This window comes from Pleurodeles waltl, chromosome 2_1 (assembly GCF_031143425.1).
Source record: "Pleurodeles waltl isolate 20211129_DDA chromosome 2_1, aPleWal1.hap1.20221129, whole genome shotgun sequence".
Taxonomy (NCBI): Eukaryota; Metazoa; Chordata; class Amphibia; order Caudata; family Salamandridae; genus Pleurodeles; species Pleurodeles waltl.
In genome coordinates, this window is record NC_090438.1 from 704,992,776 (window position 1) to 705,013,757 (window position 20,982).

Consider the following 20,982-nt stretch of genomic DNA (forward strand, 5'->3'; position numbering starts at 1 on the left):
TGACGGAAAATGTAACATTTGTATAAAATTGCTTACATCAGTTATCCCACTGATTCTGTAAAGGTTCGAAAGGCAGTTACCAATATCATATGTACAGTAAGAACTTTAATTCACCTGACTCGTCAATATATGTACGAATTATCACCACTTTACGGCAATAAAAATGTGTTTACCAAAAAAAAAAAAAAGTACGTCACGTGATGTAGCATCGTAACTAAGGTGCCAAATGAGTTCTTCTCAAATGAAAGTAGCCACACCCTCTCACCAGTAGGTCACTCCGCTGATCTGCAGTTCGTCGTCACGAGACACGCAAGGTACCACAACAGCACAGCGTTCATGGTGTCACGTGGTGCTGCGTCGTTGCTAAGGACGCCAAAGGATTTCTTTTCTAATGGGAACCAGACGACACCGTTCCCAGCTACAGGTGCCTGTCTGCAGCATTACTTGGCAACCGAAGACGGGCCGGTGAGTGGCGGAGAAGGGGTTCCAGGCTCGTCGGCCCGTGTTATTAATTGTAAACGCGCTTGAGGAGGATCTCTTTTGCTTCGTGGGTGAGCTAGGCTGAAACTCTATGCTCGCTGTCTTTAAGCACTACAGCGGAGATTAGGAAAGGCAAAGATCTCAGCCTCCCGTGGGGCGGCCATCTCACAGGCTGTACAGACCTCCGAGCTTTGGAAAACGCGAAGGTAAAAGGTAGTGGTCGACGGTTCACAGGTCATTAGGAGCATCACACGGGGTGTTAAGTGGAGACTTGTCGGAAGTAGGATAAAGCTGATCTGGAGTAAGTGACGTACTTTCTTTTCTCTGGATGGGGGAGGGATCGTCTGGAAAATTTTAATTAGCTTTTTCTAGACAATATGTTAATTCACTTTAATTTTAATGAATACCAAAAGCTCTGTTGAAGGGACTACCGGACTTGGATCTTTCGTTGTCGCTAGGGGCGGGGGAAGGGGGTGTAATTAGGGAGACCATTCCCACCCCAGTAAAGATTACGTTGGTACATTGGTAGGAGTAGAGGCAGAAAACTCTAAGTTCGATTTTAAAAGCAAGATGGGTTTCTTTGAGCTTTGCAAGTGAAAAAAACACAAACACCCGAAGACCACAACAATTACTAGAGGTGAGCGAGCCAAGAAATTAACCGGGGGAGGCGGGAATGGGATGGGTGTTGAGCCGAGGGACTGACTGGCTGGCCTCTAAGAGCCTTTGCACGAGGCGAGCCCTGAGAATTAGCACTTAAACTGTGCAACAAACGGCATATTAATTAAAATATAAGACTCAAATTCAAGAAATGCATTTGTTTAACATACAGAGGTGCTTCAAATTAGTGCACACGATTATACATATGCATTTAAGCATGAATGTAAGCATTTATGAAACGTGACAATTTTTACACTTGCGGTTAAAATATATAGGCAAGCACAGAATGACTACATTTACAGTGCTCACCAACATAGAAACAACAGCGAAATTCCAAGAAAAACTAACTACAGCTTTTACACACACACGAAATTGCTTTCTGTTAGGGGCTGCTAACTTATTCTGCTCTGAGCACATAAAATCATGTCTTGCCCTGTGTTCAGTTTGCTTTCTTTGAAAACCGGGGCATGTCCTAACTTGAAATTTGTGGAGACTGAATAGTGTAAAATCAAGATTGTGCTAGCAAATCTTGGACACCAGGGCACCCTATGAAATTTTCACCTACGTATCGCACAAGTCCTCCTCTTGCACTGTCTAGGAAAATTAGTTTGTATACAGACATTGCTCAATTTTCAGAACTGAAAATCTACCGAATGTCTTAATATCAATTGATAACTCCGCATTGGTACCTAATAATGGGGTAACAAAAGTAATACACACTGAGGCTCTCGATCATTAATAGGCCCCATTACCTTATCTTCAAAACATCAAAAGATGACCGCTAGCTAAGCATTTGGTCTTGGGAAGAACGGTGGAAATGTATATTTTAAGTTATGACTATTTGTTAAGTAAGGTCAAGAAAGACTTCAAATATGGGGACATATATTCTTAACCATTGTAGGTTGAATTGACCTCATCAAAATGGCTAATATTCCACAATTATTCCAGTTCCAAACTGTACTCTGTGATCTTGACACGATTTTGTTTGTTGCTGTGACTACAATAATAATATTATTTATCTGGGCAGGTAAACAGTCCACAAGTAGTTGGGGAAGTAGTTGAGGAAAATCTTTAGATCAAGGAGGACAGTCTTTGCCAGATCTCAACATATATTACCTAACAACATTCTCACTTACTATTCAAAGAATAGTAATTATTAAAATTAATTTTCAACAGTACTATCTTGGCCATTGAGCTGACCAAGCCATATGTAAAAGGGATTGTAGCTAAATTTAACCACTCCAAGTTAAAAAAACAAATCTGAATGTTAAGTGCTCTTTGCCAGATAAGTTATAGGTGGCTTAAAGCAGCCAATTTGAGTAATGGGAGGGGGGTGGTGGGGGGAGCTTTCTTTCCATTGTGTAGGAATCCCAATCTTCCAGAACAGTTAATCATGGCCATCATAGAATGGGAAAGAAAGAGGGTGCTATAATAAATCAAATTCTGTGAACTTTTTGAAACTCCAAAATATTCAGAAAAAAGAAATAGGAGCTGCCCTTCAAACCACAGTGGAATCGGAGTATACTATTGTAACCAACAGCAATATTGTGGGCCAAGCCACTATCAACTTTTTGTAGACAAAGGAAAGAGAGCACATAGAATCAGTAACAGGGAAAGAGACCACAACCAATATTACAATTTTACAGGTGAATGCCAGACTTGCAGGATATTCAGTGGGGTCCACCCCAATAACACACCACTTACATCTTTCTCTAGAGTACACAGACGCACACCAGAGCAACAGATGTATTCACTTTCAACTTCTCTACTCGTATTGTTTTGTCAAATGACATTTCATTACTTAACAAAGACTTTTCCTTTGCACTAACGGATCGCTCTGACAATACAAAATGAGCTCCTGCAGTTCTTTCTCAAGATCAGCCTAAAAATATTTGACAGTAAACCGTATTCCAATAAAATGAACAGTATAGAAGTAAAGCTCCAAATAACCCTCCAACTTATTTCATATCTATTGATGATATTTCCTTCCAAAAATTGATACTGAATATAATTGCGACACTACAAATTAATTTGAATGTTTCCCATATAATATAACCCAAGAGGAATGTATTGCACTCAATATTTTGAAGAAGAATCAAAACATTTTGATAAAACCAGCAGAGAAATGGGGTAGATGTAATCTTGCCTAATGATAAATGCAAAGAAGAACTGTTTTACCCCTTAGCAATAAGATATACTGCATACCAGTGATCCGTGTGCTACCTAATATACAAAAAGACTTTCACACTGTTTTTGATAGACTGACTATATTGAGTTGAGCTAGTTTCTGGAATTATTAGGTAAGTATTTAGACATAATTATCAAACCTTTTGTCCCCAGCACTGAATATTACATTATAGACAGTACTGAGCTCATTAACCAAGCTGAGCATATAGATTTGACACTACTACATACTTTCTAGGTGCTGTGGACTGTAAACAAGCTATTAAAATAATTGAGGAGCTTCAGAACACGTGGCCAGCCTTCAGACACATTCTAACCGAATTCCTTATATCTTTGAACTGCACTTCAAAAATGTATTTTTGTTTTGAAGAAAACCACTATATTCAAATAAAAGGAGTCTAGATGGGAGTATGTTTTGCCCCAAATTTTGCTATTTGTACATTAACAACTCTGAAAATCCGAGGATCCTTATAGAAGAAAACCCATATCTACAGAAGATTGGCCTGTGAAAATCAATATATTGATGATATATTTCTGATTTGCCATTGATAGTAACAACCCCTTACACAATTCTATGTTGGCTAAACATCATAAGTGACCACCTGAAATTTACTATCAACTTTAAAAAAAGAGTCTACTATTACTCGACCCCCCCCCCTATTCAAGTCATTGTTGGCAAATTATGGACCAGTCTATATTGTAAACCCACTGTAAGGAATACTCCTTTGGCATACCAGAATAATCACCCCGGAGCCCCTTAATATGGGCTGCCATTTGGGCAGTTCCTTCATGTTTAAAGCATCTGCAAATGGGAAACCATATACTGCTTTCAAGAGGCTCAAAACCTCTACAAGAAACTGGCGGATTGAGGCAATTCACAGTTCTTCATTACTAGAGCTATGAAGAGGGTTCCCTGCCATGAAGAACACAGTACATAACAGCCTAAAAATAAAATAAACGTGAATCAATTACTTGTTAGCCCAAGCCCTAATAGGGTTACCAGAATAAAAAAATAAAAAAAATTGGACACTCCTAGAAATGGGCAGTTTGGTATCTGATCCCCCCCAGCCCCCCTAATTATTTTATTTAAAACAGGAAAAAGCATGCAAGACTATCTAAGTAAGGCTAATACCTGGTCCCCCTCAAGTTTCGCCCCCACCCCAACATCTGTCACCAGCCTTTGGGATCCGCAATCTCAGGCCGACCTTAAATGCCCACCTTAAGTATGGTAATTGTTCTGGTTTACGTTGACATTCAGTACTAGGGAATTCAGCATCAATAACTACAACACCACTGTATTGTTTTACTGATGTCACATATAAACTATTTGATGTCTGTACAATCTGATATACATAGAAGAAGAGATGAAAGTATGGACCATCCATCATAAAAGCAGAATCAAATGCAGGACACTCATTGCACCATTAGTGGCACACTATATCCCTCTAAATCACAGTTAACAGATATGGTTTTTCAGAAATGATTACCACACCCCAGCAAATTGTTGGCATCAGACAGGTACTTTATAGAAGGGAATGCAAGTGGATGGGTCATTGTAACTCTATTGTATGAGGGCTGAATACTGTTGACAAATGAACAAGTATAACAGTAACACAAGCCTGGGAATCTATGTCCCTTTTAATTTGTTAAACACTCTTCAGGGCTATAACCTAATAAACTGAACATTAGCTTTCTAGTGCCTTATGGATGGTACAGCAGCTATCGGGTCTGCGATTCAGATTGTGAGCCCAAGATTGGGTAGCCTGTTTTGAGTTCTTCTTATTTATTACTTTTGTTGGGCTACATATTGATTATTACTGAAGTACATATCAATTCAAGCGGTGTAACATTGGCTTCAACCCTACTGGGACAAGTTTCATAGAGTTGCTAAATAGTCTAAAAAACACAATAATACAACCTTAAATGTCTTTGCATGTAAGTCTTTCAGTTATCTGGTCTGAAATGAATATTGTCAGCCTAGGCTTAGACAATATCTCTTAATTTTCCTTGAAGTCGTTATTATTTTTTCATTAATTTTAGCTGTTATTTGACTGACTTCACAGCTGTTAAACCTCGAAGACTATTTTCACTTGTCATTGAGCATTGCTTGCTATTGAGCAGCCTTTCTTTTAATTTTTGCATCTCGCCTACCAAACAGCTTTTGGCTTTCTGCAGGTGAAACACTTATGGAGCGCTTAGACCCTGCACAATGTTTTCCGTTGTTTGGCTTTATTGTTGCTCTCTAATGCTTGCTTTTTATTTGACGACTTGCCTTACTCTTATGTTTGTCCCTCCCATGGTCACAGCCACTTTACCAACCTTTTTATTGACTGGCTAGTATTTGTCCACAGACCACATTCAGGGAATTACTTTTTTCTTTCCATGAGTGCACATGTTTTCTAGCTCTCTGCCCCTTGTGTGCTGCTCCCTTCCCCCAAGCACCTACACGCTGCCACAACTCTGTGTTGTTCTATTATTGTCCCAGCTCGTCTGTTGCTTTACCACCCCTCCATTGTATTCTGTTTAATATGTTTTGTTCCTCCCCCAGTCCCAGCCTCAAGAGCCTGCCTCCCACTTCCTGGTGCTTCCTTCCCTCCACCTGCTCCTCTCACATCCTACAGTCTTATGTGTTTTTTATTGTAATTGATTTGGTGGGATTGGCATTTGCCAGCTGCTGCTATGGTGCTCTGCCTTACGAAACAAAGTGCTTCCATGCATCCGCCATCTTGAACCGGTTAAAAAACGGTGCCTGCATTACTTTGTAGTCACATACATGCATAATGCCCCTTGTGTGTGTATATGTCATCAAGAATACACACTCGTTTGAAATGATGCAGCTGTGGCATCACTCTTTTTGTTCTTTCTTCAGCACAATGTTGCATAGCACCAGGAAACCGCGTTGTAAACTAACTAGGCCCAAAATGCAAGAGATGGTGGTTTTATCAATGGTTATTTTTATTCTATGACCATTTATGGATCAAATCTGTTTATTAATTTTGGGATGCAAGAAACACATTACACAGCTGTGCACCTACAACCTCAACGGCCGGCAGCGTATATGCATCATCTGTCACAGAGCCCAAAAAAGGGGTCCGGTAGAGAGTGTTGTTATGGCATGGGCTTAAATACATTATTGCCCCTCTCACATCAGACAACAATAAACAAGAACGATTATCACAGGAAGGAAGGAAACCAGCAGGAAGGAAAAAAGAATGGAGTAGAAAGGTCGAATACTACTGAGAAAACAAGATGAAGCAATATAACTCCCCCTGTCTACACTCAGAAATGTTCCTCCCTTTCGCCCTCGCAGGCTCTCCACCCCACTGTCCACCAGGGCCCAGGCCGCGTGGTCCCTCTCCCCTTCCCCCCCCCCCCCCCCCCCCAACAAGCCTAGCTGCCTCCGCACCGGTCAGGCATCGTGTAGCAACCGCAGGACTTTTAAATATGCAGAACATGTGAGTTCGTTAACTTCAGCAGATAGAATCTGAATAAAGGGTCTCCACAGAGCAGCCGTTTCATCTTCCCTCCGACTGGTGCCAGTGTTAACTTCTCCATCGCTAAGATAAACCAGAGTTTATGAAGCCAGGAGGTATAGCTTGGAACCCTGTCCGTGTCCCAGAGGCCGAGTATCACCTGGTGTGCCGCATTGAGGGCGATCTGTCGACCCCCTCAAGGAGCGGAGGGGAAAGGTGAGAAGGTTGGGTAGGCCCAGAATAGTATATGTCGGGAGCCTAGGGGTCTCTGTGTGGAATACTCTATCTATTTTGTTGAGAATACTACTCCAATATCTTGTCAGCTTAGGACGGTGCCACATCAGGTGAATGAGTGTGCCCGTGTTTCCGCATCCCCTCCAGCAGAGCCCAGATTTAGTAGGATCCCACTCTTGTATCCTCGCGGGGGTGTAGTACCAGTAAGTAGCTATCTTATAGGCTGTTTCAACCCCTGGTATCTTGTGAGCTGTGTGGTGCACCCTGAAGTGTATTCCCTCCCACTCCTCCTCTGTCAGTTCCCTCTCCACCTCGTTCTCCCACCTCTTTTGCCCTTTGGTTTTGGAGAGTGGGTGGTCCGACGGAGATGCGTGTAGATTTCCGAGATCAGCCGCTTGTCGTCTTTTTTTCGCTAAAAGCCATTTCTCAAATGCAGTGAGTGTTCTAGCTACTAAGGGCTTAACCGTTGGTTGGAGTATCCATTGTCGGACCTGGTAGTATGTCAATCTATCTGCTTCTGTTAGGCCATAGGTCTCCCTCAACTGATCAAAGGGGATAATACCATCCATGTTGAATAGACTCCCCACCCTTCTACACCCCCCATCATGCAGACACTGAAAGCCCTCTGAGTTCAGTCCAGGGGCAAAATCAGGATTCACGCATATCGGTGTCATGGGGAGAGGAAAGTCGTCAAGCGACATCTGGTCGCCACCGCATCCCACACCCCGAGAGTCGCGCCAGTGATAGGTGATGAGTATAGCCCTATCGCTCTATGCCTGCATCTCAACCAAGGTTCTTCTAGATATGGGACCCAGCGACCGCCTGGTCCATGAAGCACCAGTGCTTCTCGGTCAACAGGTGACTCCACTCTAGTATGAAACGCAACTGAGCCACCCGGTAATACTTTAACAGGCAGGGAACTGCCAGCCCCCCTCTATCTTTGGATGGTATAGGGTGTGACGTGATATACGTGCAGGTTTCCGGACCCAGATAAATTTCAAAATCGCCGTCTGGAGTGTAGCTATGGTATTGGGCAGCAGAGTCATATTGCAAGGGGACTACTACAAGGTGTAGGATTCATGTAATCTATACTGGCATTTTCTAAGAGTGCTTGGTCTAGAGAAGAACAACTAAGGATTCAGAACATAAAACACTGTTTAGCATCAACTTCAATAATTAGAATTTATTTCTGCGCAAACAAACCTTTTTTATCAGCATAATGAAAGACTGGGAAAAAGCATTACTTTATAACTTACACTAAGCAGTTTGTATGCAGCTCTTTGATGGAAGGTCATAATCTCACTGTGCAAGATTATGACTGTAATTTACGAACTGCACAGTAACAAAAGATTCTCTGTGACAAAAGCAGCAACTCATTGTGCTATGCACATAAAATACTGATTTTTGATATGCATGATATACGTTCTTTGCAGTAGATTATTAACCATCTCTGCTACCTTAGATGAGTCAAAACTGCCTCTAGACAAAACTCCCATCTCTCTCCAGCAGGTACATTAATCACCAGTTATCTTGATACTTTTATTTTTGCCTGAAAACTGCTGGACGTACAAGGAACTTTGTAGTGCTTTTAAAACTGCTGCACAAATGAATTAACAAATATAAAAGCAATCTTGGGTTTCTATGGAGAGCTGGAGAAGTGCCTTCCTGCCAGCCCAGGCCTTGAGATTCCTGCAGACACCCTGGGAATGTGTCACGGACCCCTGGAGTTCTGTGGACCACAGGTTGGGAACCGCTGATCTTCAGTGAAGCCTTCCGTTGCCCTCTTAGTATATATATTTAATTATTTCAGATCATTGATTACTTGGATTATGATTGCCCAGAAGTCGTGGTTTAAAGCTGTCCCCACATCGCAGGATTGGTTGGTGAAATTTAAAGAACAATGGCAAGGAAAAAGTGGTTCTGTGTCTAAAAGGGATTGGTGAGAAAATTGTAGAATACTCCTGACTATGCTGCAAAACACTGGTTCCATTGTCTTCTTAATGTCCTTTTAGAAACCTGTACACAGGTTTATGATTGCCTACCATTTTGATTTGTCTACATTTGCACTCCTTTAGGGGATTGAGAGGTGGATGGATTCACCTCAGAGTTCATATTCTGTGCCCAGAAGTGCGGTTGCCTCTTCTTGCTGATTTTGGCTCCTGGGCCTGGAACAGTACTGTTGGAGGCCGTGGGGAAAACACCAAAGCTCCTGTGGTGCCAGCAAGCTCTCTGCATCCAGCAGGAGATGGCAATAATTGCTCCGCCCAGAGGGCGCAACTAATAATGCTGCTCCCTCCAGGAGGGAGCAATATTTAGATCTGTTTCCCTTTCAGCATGAATGCGAGCCGGGAAACAAATCTAAAACATTTATTTTTCAAGCCTCTGCCTGCTTTGAGCAGGGAGCAGGCTTGGTGTTTACTCCCACTTGGCAGGAGATTTGAAAATGCTCACACAAAGCGAGAGCAAACATAGGTTTCCCTGCCTGGGCCAGTCCAGGTAGGTAAATTGGTATGTCCCGGGGGTGGACACCCTGGGACATATCCTGTGAGCTGGCCCTGGGGAATTGGGTCCTCAGGGCCACTAATGACTCTGGGAGGGGAGCTGCATGCTTGGGGATGGGGTCCTTGGGGCTGAAAATGGCCCGGGAGGGGGGCACCGCATGCTCGCTGCCCCTTTAGAATTACTGCCAAGCTCTGAGGATGGGGGCCCAGGGCCAAAATTGTCCCAGGGAGGGGGGGTCATGTGCCTCCATTCCCCTTAAGAATTATTAAAGCTACTTGAGATAACTCTAACTATAATGGTGAATTTCTATGTTTTTTAGATTTTAAAATGTTATTTCAGAATATTTCACCTAGCTATAATGTTACTTTAACCATAAGTTTTTTTCTGTGAAAAAAATCTGTCTACCTACCTATTTAAATAAAAAAACAAAGGTTACAGGGATGTTAAAGTTATAGTTGGGAAATAGATTTTTTTTAAAACATAGAAATTCACTTTAAAATCCAAAGGTTACAAGGACGGTACAGTTAGGTTCACATTTTACTCCCACAAAACCATGGAAATTCAGCATAGTTATGGTTAGCTCAAGTAAATATGACTTGTGCCCCCGCCATGCACAGTTTTCTGCGAAATAATTTTACTGCAAATGCTACGGTGATATTATGAATAATGTTACTCAAGATGTCATCAGTGCTGTAATATGTGGGGTAATTAGTAGTGCATGGCAAGGGTGTGAATTGTAGTTACTTTAATGCATGAATATGGCTGCCAACACTTCCTTGTTGAAGTGTTTGCAGCCAATCAGATATCAGCACAGGACTGTTGGATCGGAAGAGAATCCACGTTCCTGTATATCTATATTTCTTTTTTCCTTTATTACCTCAAAAACTACTGAACGGATTTACACCAAATCACAAAATACAATCTGCTCACCAAGATCTAGCATCCTGTCAAATTTGGTGTAATTCCGTTCAGTGGTTTGGGCTGTAGTTGTGTCTAAAGACCTATGGGAAAAAATATGGGGAAAATATGTTTTGGAATCCCCCCTTTTTTTTGGCCGCCGCTTGAAAGTTCACCCCAAAACTTTCAAGATTGCAGCTGAGCCAACTGTCATGTTAGTATTGAAAATTTGGTGAGGATTTGTCAAATGGCACCAAAGATACTGGTAAAACAAAAAATACTTTTATAGTGGGAGGAGGCGTTTTGAGACATTGCAGTCAGGCTTCTGGCACGTATGAAAGTGGGTGGGGTCGTTTTGGTTTTTCCTCAGTATTAGTGTGGAAATACAATGATGGCAGTGGGCTCAGGCTTCGAAGTCAAACGTGACAAAACCTCCCCTGCTACGGAACAGCCCACCTCTTGCGTCCAGGTTTTTCTACAGTTGGATCTGTTTTTTCAGTTTGGTTTACATAAACCATTTTGGTGTTGTAATTTATTGCCACACATCTCCTTCATGTCCTATGGATCATAACATCTTCTACACTCCAAAACTGCTCTTAGTACTCCAGTCCTTGCTTTCCATTCCGGATTGCCTGCTACTCTTTTTTTACCCACGATACTTATGCCTTGCCTGGTCTGCTTTACTACTGCAGTCTAATACTTTTAGGCCTGAAAATCAAGTCACTCCTCTTCTGCTTTTGAAGACTTGAAAATCTAATTCCAACTTCTATTCAGTATGCATGTGCTGAATGGACCTGCACCCACTTTTGTTTGTTTCAGTTTCATCAATCTAGTGATTTTTGAGCTCCTTCCCCCATAAGAAGCCTTGCTTAACATGAGTACATTTCTGGATCAAACTGTGACTTGTGGGCGGAATCGGCCAATAGACCCGTGTCTAGCCATCCATTGCCAATCGAGAATTCACAAGTTTGTAACGGAAAGGAGACCGCAGATAGCGAGTCCTGGAAATTTAACATTGCCTACATTATTGGATGTTCTATTTTTAATTTATGTTGATATTTGAGTTTATGTAGGATATTTGGCTAAAATATGTTTGCTTGCATCGTATAGTTTACTTGCCGTGCATGAGTTCATTTTATTGCCTATTTTAAACGTGCCCTCTTCATAAGCACTGATATTTTCATGCAAACAAAACATGGAAATTTGAGAGAATTTCATTTTAATTCAGTAAACAGAACAAAAACAATAGAATGGCAAGTGAAATGCAAACCAAACAGTGACATGGTGAAACAGAGCTCACAAATTTTAATTGTTGTGTTACTTAAATGGAAATATATTCTAAACAAGAAAAATAAACCAATATACAGCAGATATTTGCAGCTGAAAGTGCAATTTACTCACTAGTCTATGTGGAGAATACTGAATGTGTTGAAGTAGCAATATGGAAGAAAGTTTGGTATTACTGCAATGCATGACTGAGCTCGGACTCCGCGCCAGCAACCCAGCCCCACTTAGGGCTTTATGAATGATGGTGAGGAATTAGAATTTACTTCTGAATGGCCCATCCTGATGAATGAATAAAGGTGGCCCACCTCCTGGCCATACTGCCAGGTATGCTATCATCAGGGAAACTGGGGACTGTTCCTCTGTAGGGAGACATTCAATGTGCAACTCCCTTTCACATGCAAGACCAAACCCACTTCCGTTTTTCATGGAGCCACTATCTTGCTGTCCCAAAAGGACATAAAAAAGCCTGCTGCAAAGACTGCTTTGAACGTTGCAGCTTCAAATGATTTACAACCTTCTCTGCTCAGCACATCTAGCACCTCCCTCACTCTTTCAAAGGGGCCAGGTAAGCTCACCTCTTGGGTGTCGCCTGATCAGTGCTTAATTTGAGCCGGTGGTTTCCGTTGTGGGGCACCAGCGCTTATTTTTTAGGACCGCACTTAGTTTTCTGCCTCAGGCATTTAAGACACATATAGGAAAGGTAGAGGAAGAGAAACACGAGAAAGCTGCAGAAAGGGAGAAAACAGAAAGCTTCTAGAGTGAGCTGAAGGGACAGGGAGTAGCTGTAAATGGATTAAAGATGCCCAAGATGGCTTCAGAATTATGCTGCCTCAGTATTGCTTGCTCGCACATTTAATTGCAGCTGCTGCGTGTTTCAGAGGAGAGCTTTGGGCACCTGCACATTTATAGTTACAAATTAAGTACTGGCCTGAATGCGTCTCCAACTGTTCATGGCTGCCCTGCAGTAGTGACTGCGTTGTGGGTCCTTCCCTTTCTGCAACTTCGCAAAGTAAGCCACTGTGGAGAGATGAGTTTGTGCCCGTTTTCTAGTCACCCTCCAGTACCTGCACCCCTGTAACTTGCTGTAATGTTGCCTAGTACCTATGATTTTGGCCTTCTGTCTTGTGCACCGGTGCATTGGCAGCCATCATCCCTAGGTTAGGTCTACCAGGTCCCACAGTGCGGTCCGGAAGTCGGTCATCTCTTGGTCCGCTTAAGGGGCCAACTACCTGAACTTGAGCCACTGTAATTGGGAAAGCACATCGGCAACTGCGCTAGTGCAACCTGAAACATACTTTGTTCTTACACCTACATGAACGTTCAACTGGCATTTGATTAAACGGCGTAATAGGCCTAGCACCATCGGGCTGCCGGCCATTCCATTGTTCACAAGCTGCAACACCTAGAGATTGTTTGACCACAAGGTAATCTGCCTGTTTGCTAGCTTTCCTCTCTATACCATGAAGGCAACCACTATAATGAAGTGTTCCAGTAGATTTATGTTTTTTGTACTTCTCCTGTCTGCCCAGAAGCTGTTGTATGTTTTTTCTAGGGTTGCCTTAACTTTACCCCCCTGTTTTCATTTACGTGTCTAAGAATGGTAACCTTGTTGGACATTAACTTGTGCATCCCTTGGACTTAGTACAGTTCAATCCCCAGGAATGTCAGTTTTGTTGCGTGCCCACTGCCTTGAGCCAGTGGGAACCCTAGCGTCCCTACCAATTCTACAAAGATTGCAATTTGGAGTGTTTTTTCCAGACTGCAACTTCCCAATAAAGAGGAAGTCTTACCAGATGGTGCTTATTTAGTGCCCACTCCTGTAAAGTACTGAAAGTTTCAAAGTAGGAGCATGATGCGGAACATCCTATGGGCAGGTATTTGTCAAAGTAGTTTTGACTCTCCACTTTGAACTCCAACAAGTGGAAGCTGTTGGGGTGAATGGGAAGCAGGCGGAATCCCGACCCAATGTCTGTTACTGCCATCAAAGCAGCCTTGCCTGCATTCTAGACAATTTCAGTAGCCTTGTCAAAGGTTGTAAATGTCAATGAGCATTCATATTGATCAATTGAGTCTTTTATTGGCCTGGCATCAGGGTGTGTGAGGTGGTGTATGAGCCTGAATTGCCCTGGCTCCTTCTTTGGGACTTTCTGTTTTGGGGATACCATGGAAACGTGGAGGTTGGGGAATTCTAAATAAGGCCTGGATGAGAACTAGCTGCAACTCCTTCTCAAACTTGTGCCCCACCACATCCACATGCCTTTCTCACTGATTTTTGTTTTTTTGCTAAACTTCCTTTCCTGAGCATCCCTGTAAGGATTTCTCAAACCCTTCTAGGACCTAGTCTGGTCTATGATACCTATTAAGCAGTGTTTTAAGAACAACTGCCTTTATTGGTGTGGGATCCTCCTTGTCAGCACTGTAACGCCACACGGCCCCTCTACACCATGTTATCTTACCTCCTTCCCTTTTACACATTCCCTTATGGTACACAGGCAGTGGGTGAGGCCTTTCATTATCATTATACCTCCCTGGGCGTGTCCTTCCTCTTAGGTACCTTTTCCCCTCTTATCAAACTTCCATCAGACTGCTTTAGACCCCATTGCCTGCTTTGTTTCCTGTCTAGGGTTGAATTTTCCCAGTTGGTACCTTTCTTGTTTAGCTTTACTGGCTGTGTAACGAAAGTTGGTCTCACTTCTGTTCGCACTTGTGTCCTGGTGGTCCCATTCAATGGAGGACCAGGTTGGCATTTTCAGTCGAAAACCTTTGTCATATTTTAGCTATGCACTGCCCTAGAGCGGACACTGTGCCTCATCTGTCTTATGCTCGTATAGCCTTAGTGCTGCTGTGCTCTGTGGGAATTTTTCGACTGTCACATGTTCCATGGTCTGGAAGGCAGGTATCCAATTTTCTATGGCCCGCTTTCATAAACTTGCGCCTTTCTTTTCTGTCTTCCTTCTTGTCATTGGTCGGTAGGTATAGACGTGTTGGTTGTATTTGTAGGAGAAGAAAATGTGTTGATGAACTCTTTCCTCCAGATCCTTTACATGTGACTGGTCTCCCTCACTCAGCGAGGCCTTGAAAGAGCCACTGGATGGCTCTCCAGTCTGCGCTAAGCCAGGAGCTCGTCCCCATCCAGCCACAGTAGAGTTCAACCCACTTATCTGTCTATTGTCATTTTCAGGGTCAAGCGCTTTGTCCCCTGTTGTAATCTCTCTGTGGGCTTTTTAACCATGCCCATCAGTTTTGTTGGCTCCTGGGCTTGCCTTTTAAAATTTGCTTGATTTCATTTGTGAAAGGCATGCATATGTAATGCCTTTTCCAGCGTTTAGCCCTCCTCAAGAGCACCTGTAAACTACTGAAAACGTATGAGGCTTCATGTTTTCCATATGGCTTCTGGACTACTTTTTCTTTTTATTTCCTTTGCAGCGTGATCTCACTGGGCAGTAGTCGAGCGGTTTGCATGACATCGACCCTGTTACATAGATAATGGCATAACTGCCGATACTTTTGACTTCTGTTTCCTTTTGTGTGCTCCTTCACGCTCATGGAGTGGTGCTTTAGATCAGCTTGCTTATGTAAAACTGTATTACTTTTCATTTTCAATTTATGTGGCAAGAAAAGTCCGGTTAGGACTTTACAACACTAATAGCTCTTAGTCAAACAAATGGGAGGCCCATTGCATTGCAAATGCTTGTTTTCATCAGCCGCCTATGCACCAGTTGAATATGTTTGTGGGTCCACATGCATCACGCATAATTGTCCCCCCCCCCCCCCAGTGTCTGTAGCAGTGCACTGGGAGGCCCACTATAATTAGCTCCTTGCCAACCTAAATAGGGTTCTCTGCCTGCCCCTAGGTGCTCACTTGCTCTGTGGGGCACTTTTGATAGTTTGCCCACCTTTGCCCTGGTGCGACTTTCCCACTCTGCTGTGGCATCATTTACATTCCAGACAGACCCCTACAGTAAAACAAGAAAAGTACACTGTTCCAGTTAGGAAAAAAGACAGCAACTGAGGGAGGGTCCTATTTTAAGGCCCCTACAGTATCCCTAACCCAGCAAGGAGATTGTCACCGAGGACATGACCATCTGCTGCTTTTGCTCCACTACCAGCTGCTGTGCATGTGCTCCTGTGCCCATAGCATCCCTCCTCCATTAGCCTATCTTGGCTTGGATGACACTAAGCTGCCTGATGGGGGCTGCTTGCTGCTGTATGCCCACCCTCATCCACGGTCGCCTGCGCTGTCAAGCAATTGATCTGCTCTGCCTCTCAGCTCAAGCAAAATAACCGCTTCTTAAACTAACAACTGGTAACTTTTTGTGCTTTTCTGTTGCCGTAGCATATCACTAGTGGAAAAATTAAAAATACTGTGATGCTAGTTTACATTTCATCTTATCCTAGAGAGCACCAAAGATGAACGTTGATAGAATTATTTGGGGCAAAGCTTGTCCAATGCTGACGGACCGCTGCAGAACTGGTAAAATACAACTGGACAAAAATACAATACTGTAAAACTTGACCAGAAGGAAATCAGAAACTTTAGTCCGCGGGTAAGCACTCAGTAATGTTTTCAGTCCTTTCCTGAAAGCAGACTCCAGAGCAAGTTGGGAAGGGGTATTTCAGAGCTGAAAAGCGAAAAGACCTAGGCCCTCTTTACATGCTTGCACGCCCTCAAACTGACACCCCCTCCACATTCACACAAACATATACTCACTCACAAACGCCCACACAGACACCCCCTTCCCACCCCCCCCCCCCCATTCATACACACACGCAGCCACCACACACATTCACACAACCCTCCCACCCCACCTTTCGGACTATCAATTTACCTACTTCAGCGAGGTGGCCGTCCGGGAGGGGATGGTCCCGGTGCTTTCTACCACCTGCACCGCACCGGGTCGTAATACGGCAGACAGCGTCCTGTTGGCATGGCAATGCCGGTGGTGGAACCACCTCTATTATGATATCGGCCAGGCCGACGGCGTCGGATTTCTGCCTGAAGTCGGGCGGAAATTGGCACAACGTTGTAGTACGGTCTTTTGGCACCCGTGGCCTCAGCAGTCTTTCGAAAAGACCGCCAAAGTCATAATGAGCACCCTAGTCTGGCTGCAGGGATTAACGCTTCTTTATTTATTTATTTATTTGTTTGTTTATTTGAATGTGACGACGATCAAGGCAAGGCACAGACTTGCTGCAAATAGTGTGTGTCCCTCCAGAAATCTAGAGATTCGCAGCCTGATATGAAATGTTGCAGGGTTTTGAGTAAGTCAGGCGCCTGTCAGTAGGCATGGTTAGTACATGTCTGGGTTGCTGTGGCACTGTTTAGTAATCCCACCTAAGTGCCGTAATTATTTGTGCCTGGTATGGGCCCCAACCCACCCATCCAGTGGGTGCCCACCCCCCATGTTTCCTGCCCACCATTCTTCCCCAGCACTTGCATGCTCACCATTCCCAGGCTGCCTCTGGATCCCTGCTGCTCCATTCTCCCCTCGCATTGCTGTGTGGGCTTCAGATGCTGAGAGATTTCTGGGAGTCAGTGCCTGAGATCTCACTCCCTTTGCTGTCTGGGCCCTCTGCCTCTTCTGTGCTCCACTGGTTTTTCCAGACTTTTGCGCCTCCTTGTTGGCTTCATGCACTTGGTCCAGAATCTTGTTGCATCCATTCTTCACTCCAGCCCCCCGGAAAGCCTCTGATCTTCCAATCGCTGCCTTCATTTTGCAGCTTGGTTGCCGTTGTGCATTGCCCCTTGTTGTTGCGTAGGTTGAACTAGGGGCCTGTCAAGCACCAGTCCCAGAAACCATTCCTGGCCATGTGCCCTCACCACTGCCTGGGCCATCTCTGTAATCCCTTGCATGTCTTCTGGTCCCGAGGCGTTCCAACTGTCTACCTGCTGTGAATTGTCCTCCGCTGCATCTGCTGAGGGTTCTGCCACCATCTTGAGGCTCTCAGCAATTCCCTGCCTCATACTGCCTGTAGTTCAATAGGGCTTGGTGCCATCTTGGGAGGGCCATGCCCTTTAAGGCCAAAGACTTTCTGTTTTGACTGGCTGATTGCCATGCTGACTTCACTTGTTGATGCCGTTGGCCCTGTTTGCTATTTTGGCTCTCTCCTCCGTGTGATGGCAGGAAGAGGATGGATCAATTCTCTGGAACGACCATGTCCCTCTGCTTGTGCACTGCTGCTTCCTGACCCAGGGCAGCGTCTCTTGCTGCCTGGACCCTCTCGCTGCCCGGATCTATTGTTGCTCTCAACTACAGCTTCAGGGCTTTAGATCTGTTCTCTTCACTAAGCTAGTCGTTCAGATTGCAGCATTTCCTGCTGCTGGGCATCTCTCATAGAAGGCGACCAAAGGTTCCTGGCCTCTGGCTCTCACTGCCTCCACTTACAGCTGCACTGTCTCCAATTCTTGGACTTAGCTCCTAGGAGCACTGCTTCAAGGGGTAACAACTATATAGGAACAATGGGGTTGATACCACACCAGTCGCCTTTTGTGCTACCTGCTCTCAGAAACTTGGGCATCCTGATTAGCCCCTTAGAATGGTGTGCCTGTCCTGTGGTTAGGATTTTGTGCACTTGTTACCGAGCCTGGGAGAGGGGTGACACCTGTCTTGGCACCATATTGTCTCCTTTGCCCCTTCCAGCTCCATTCATCCTCCAGTCTCTCTCTCGTCCCTGGCCCCTTTGCACTGGGGGGCTACCAAAAGGTGGCACCACTGGGGGTCGCCTGTCACTACCAGCTGCTGTCCCATTGGGATCCTGATCTCTCACAGCGTGTTAGCGCAGTTGTGCTGCGCTAAGAAGACCTGCATGCCATTGTGCTCCTAAAGGTGCACACTAGTCAGACTATGAAGCCACCACATACTGGGCTTTACTAGGCCACCACATGCTCCTTTCATGGGACGACAAGTTATCACAAAAATGCTCCTTCCTCATGGCTCCATCAAACTCCTCTTAGGCAACAGCAGGATTACTTTAGCGCTGAATTATGCATTTCAGGGCCTCATGTGGTCTGAATCTATTACTGTCTTTTGGGACATTTTATGGAGCAGGCCATTGCTTAATTTATACAAGTGGTGGTCACTGGCACTCACTTTTGGGGACTGAAATGAAGTTTTCAACCTCAGAATTTGACCGAAATCAATTCAGAGAGAAAGACAGAAAAAGGAGCAAGAAGAATTTAGAAAAGCAGCGACAAAAGCAGAGATGAAAAATAACATTTAAAAGTGAGAAATGGACAGAACTGCAGGGAGGCTTTAGGCAGAATCAAAACTGTGGACCCTTATTATTCGGCAAACCGTCAGTGACGGGCATGCACTTCTCTTTTGTTAAGCTCGGTGGCAGGATATGGAGTGCTGGATGTAATTTGTTATCGTATGTTGGTCTCTGTGTTTCTTTGTTGTTGAGTAGCACTTGCTTGACTATGTTGTGGAGTCAGTTCGGTATGGATGTCTGCTGTAACTTTCAGCGGCGAGCCCGGCGTCTTTAAGCCCACCCCTTATGTCCTCTGCCTGCCCTTTAGTTAAAGTCTTTAATAATCTGATTTAAAGAGATTATTGCTAGTGTGCCACTAAGAACAGGGGAGCAATCTGTTTATACCAGAGTGCCCAAAGACTCCTGAAAATACAGTTTTATTTATTCAGCACACATGCATACATACCAACATTGTAGAAGAGGGAAGTGGGACATTTTAAATAAATAATCGGGAGAAAATCTTTCTCTCAATGGCTTCTGTAGAAAAAGAGGCAATTTCAGGCGGGAGATAGCCAAAATAAAGCAAATTTTGGCTTCGAAGAATCGGGAGTCTCCCGCATGAATCGGATCTATTGGCATGTATGCAAATGTCTAATGCGTACATAAATAAAGGCCCTTTCACTAGACGGTTGCCATGGTTGTGTAGTCGGGCCGGTCGCTATGGTGCTCTGTCCTATTCTTTTAGTTTTGAAGACTTGGGTTGTTAACGTTCTACAATATAGGGTGTAAACAAAGAAATAGTGTCTGGTTACTCAGAATATACTTCTCTGCACAGAGGAAAGGTGCAGGGCGAGCTTTGCATTTAGAGGAGGTTACTTGTGGTTACAAAGCAAAATTAAAGATGCAAGTGTTGGTCCCGATTAAATCTGTCTGAGGTAACCAAAAACGCAGAAACTGTTTCAAAAACGAGCATTTTAAAACTAATAAATCTGGCAATCACACTGTGAAACGTGACTTGCCATCGAATATGTGTCGTGCCTCTCAAAACCCAAGCAAAGTAACCACTCCTTAAACTAACAGCTGGTAAAATATTGTGCTTTTCTGTTGCAATAGCATGTCACTAGTGGAAAAACGAACAAGCATTTGCAATGCAGTAGGTCTTGCATTTGCTTGAGTTAGAGCTATTGGCATTGGCAAATTCGTAACTGGACTTTTTGTTGCCACATGTCAACCCTGCCTCATAATTTCGTCTTTTCTTGACATATAACTAAAACATTCATTTACCTTCTTCCTCGATCTGCAGCAAAAAATAGAAATGTTGCCACGTAGCATCCTAATTTAAATCTGCAATGCTAATTCCAATAGAATACTACTTTCACCACCCACCATCAGAGTTGCTGGCTGGCTAACACAATTACCCAAAAAAGACACAAGACAGCCACCGAGGAGAACTAAACTGGAAGGGTCACCTAAACATATCAAGAGTGTTCAAACGTCATAGTGTAATAAGGATGTTAGGTTGGCCTGAATAATGGCCATATTAATAATAAGGAGAGATTATTAAACACATGCAATTATCATTTAAGCCTTCATCAGAAATCAACTTTTGGTATTAGACTGTGATGCTCAAAACAGCCCCTAGATGGCACCATAACAAAAATATCATTTGTAAGAAACATGGTCATGTAACTATATTGTTAGCCCCTAGAGAGCATAACCTCATGAATAAAACAGGAGAAAGTAATGCAGGATATCCATATACTTAGCCCCTTGAGGGCGTTTTTAGGGCTAGCAGGCCTACTGCAATTATATTATAAACAAGGCCTTTAAAATAGGACTTCTCACAGCTGTAAAACAAAAGTTCTAGTCATGAGAAAACTTAAAAGACACTGAATGGTGGGAGCAGTTATTATTTTAGAGTCCCCACTAACATAGTGTTGGAATACAGCAATGATATAGACAGAGCACATTGTGTCCAATGTTTTGAAGGTGATCCCATTGTCCTAAGACCACCACAGGCTGAGTTATGAGCAAAAAATGTTTTGTAAAAGTAGTGTCCTGCAAAGCATTATGAGAC

General features: G+C 43.7%; 1 protein-coding gene across 3 annotated transcripts in view; it reads left to right on the forward strand.

Moving 5' to 3' along the window:
- The first annotated feature begins 282 nt into the window (after window positions 1–282).
- The window catches only part of MAK (male germ cell associated kinase), a 420,577-nt gene continuing 399,877 nt past the window's right edge, over window positions 283–20,982 (forward strand). Inside the window, exon 1 of one of the 3 annotated variants that reach the window (XM_069216975.1) lies at window positions 283–781. The gene's annotated coding sequence lies outside the window, so the exon portion shown is untranslated. The remainder of the gene's footprint in view (window positions 782–20,982) is intronic. The other 2 variants (XM_069216982.1, XM_069216967.1) reach the window with 2 other exon arrangements.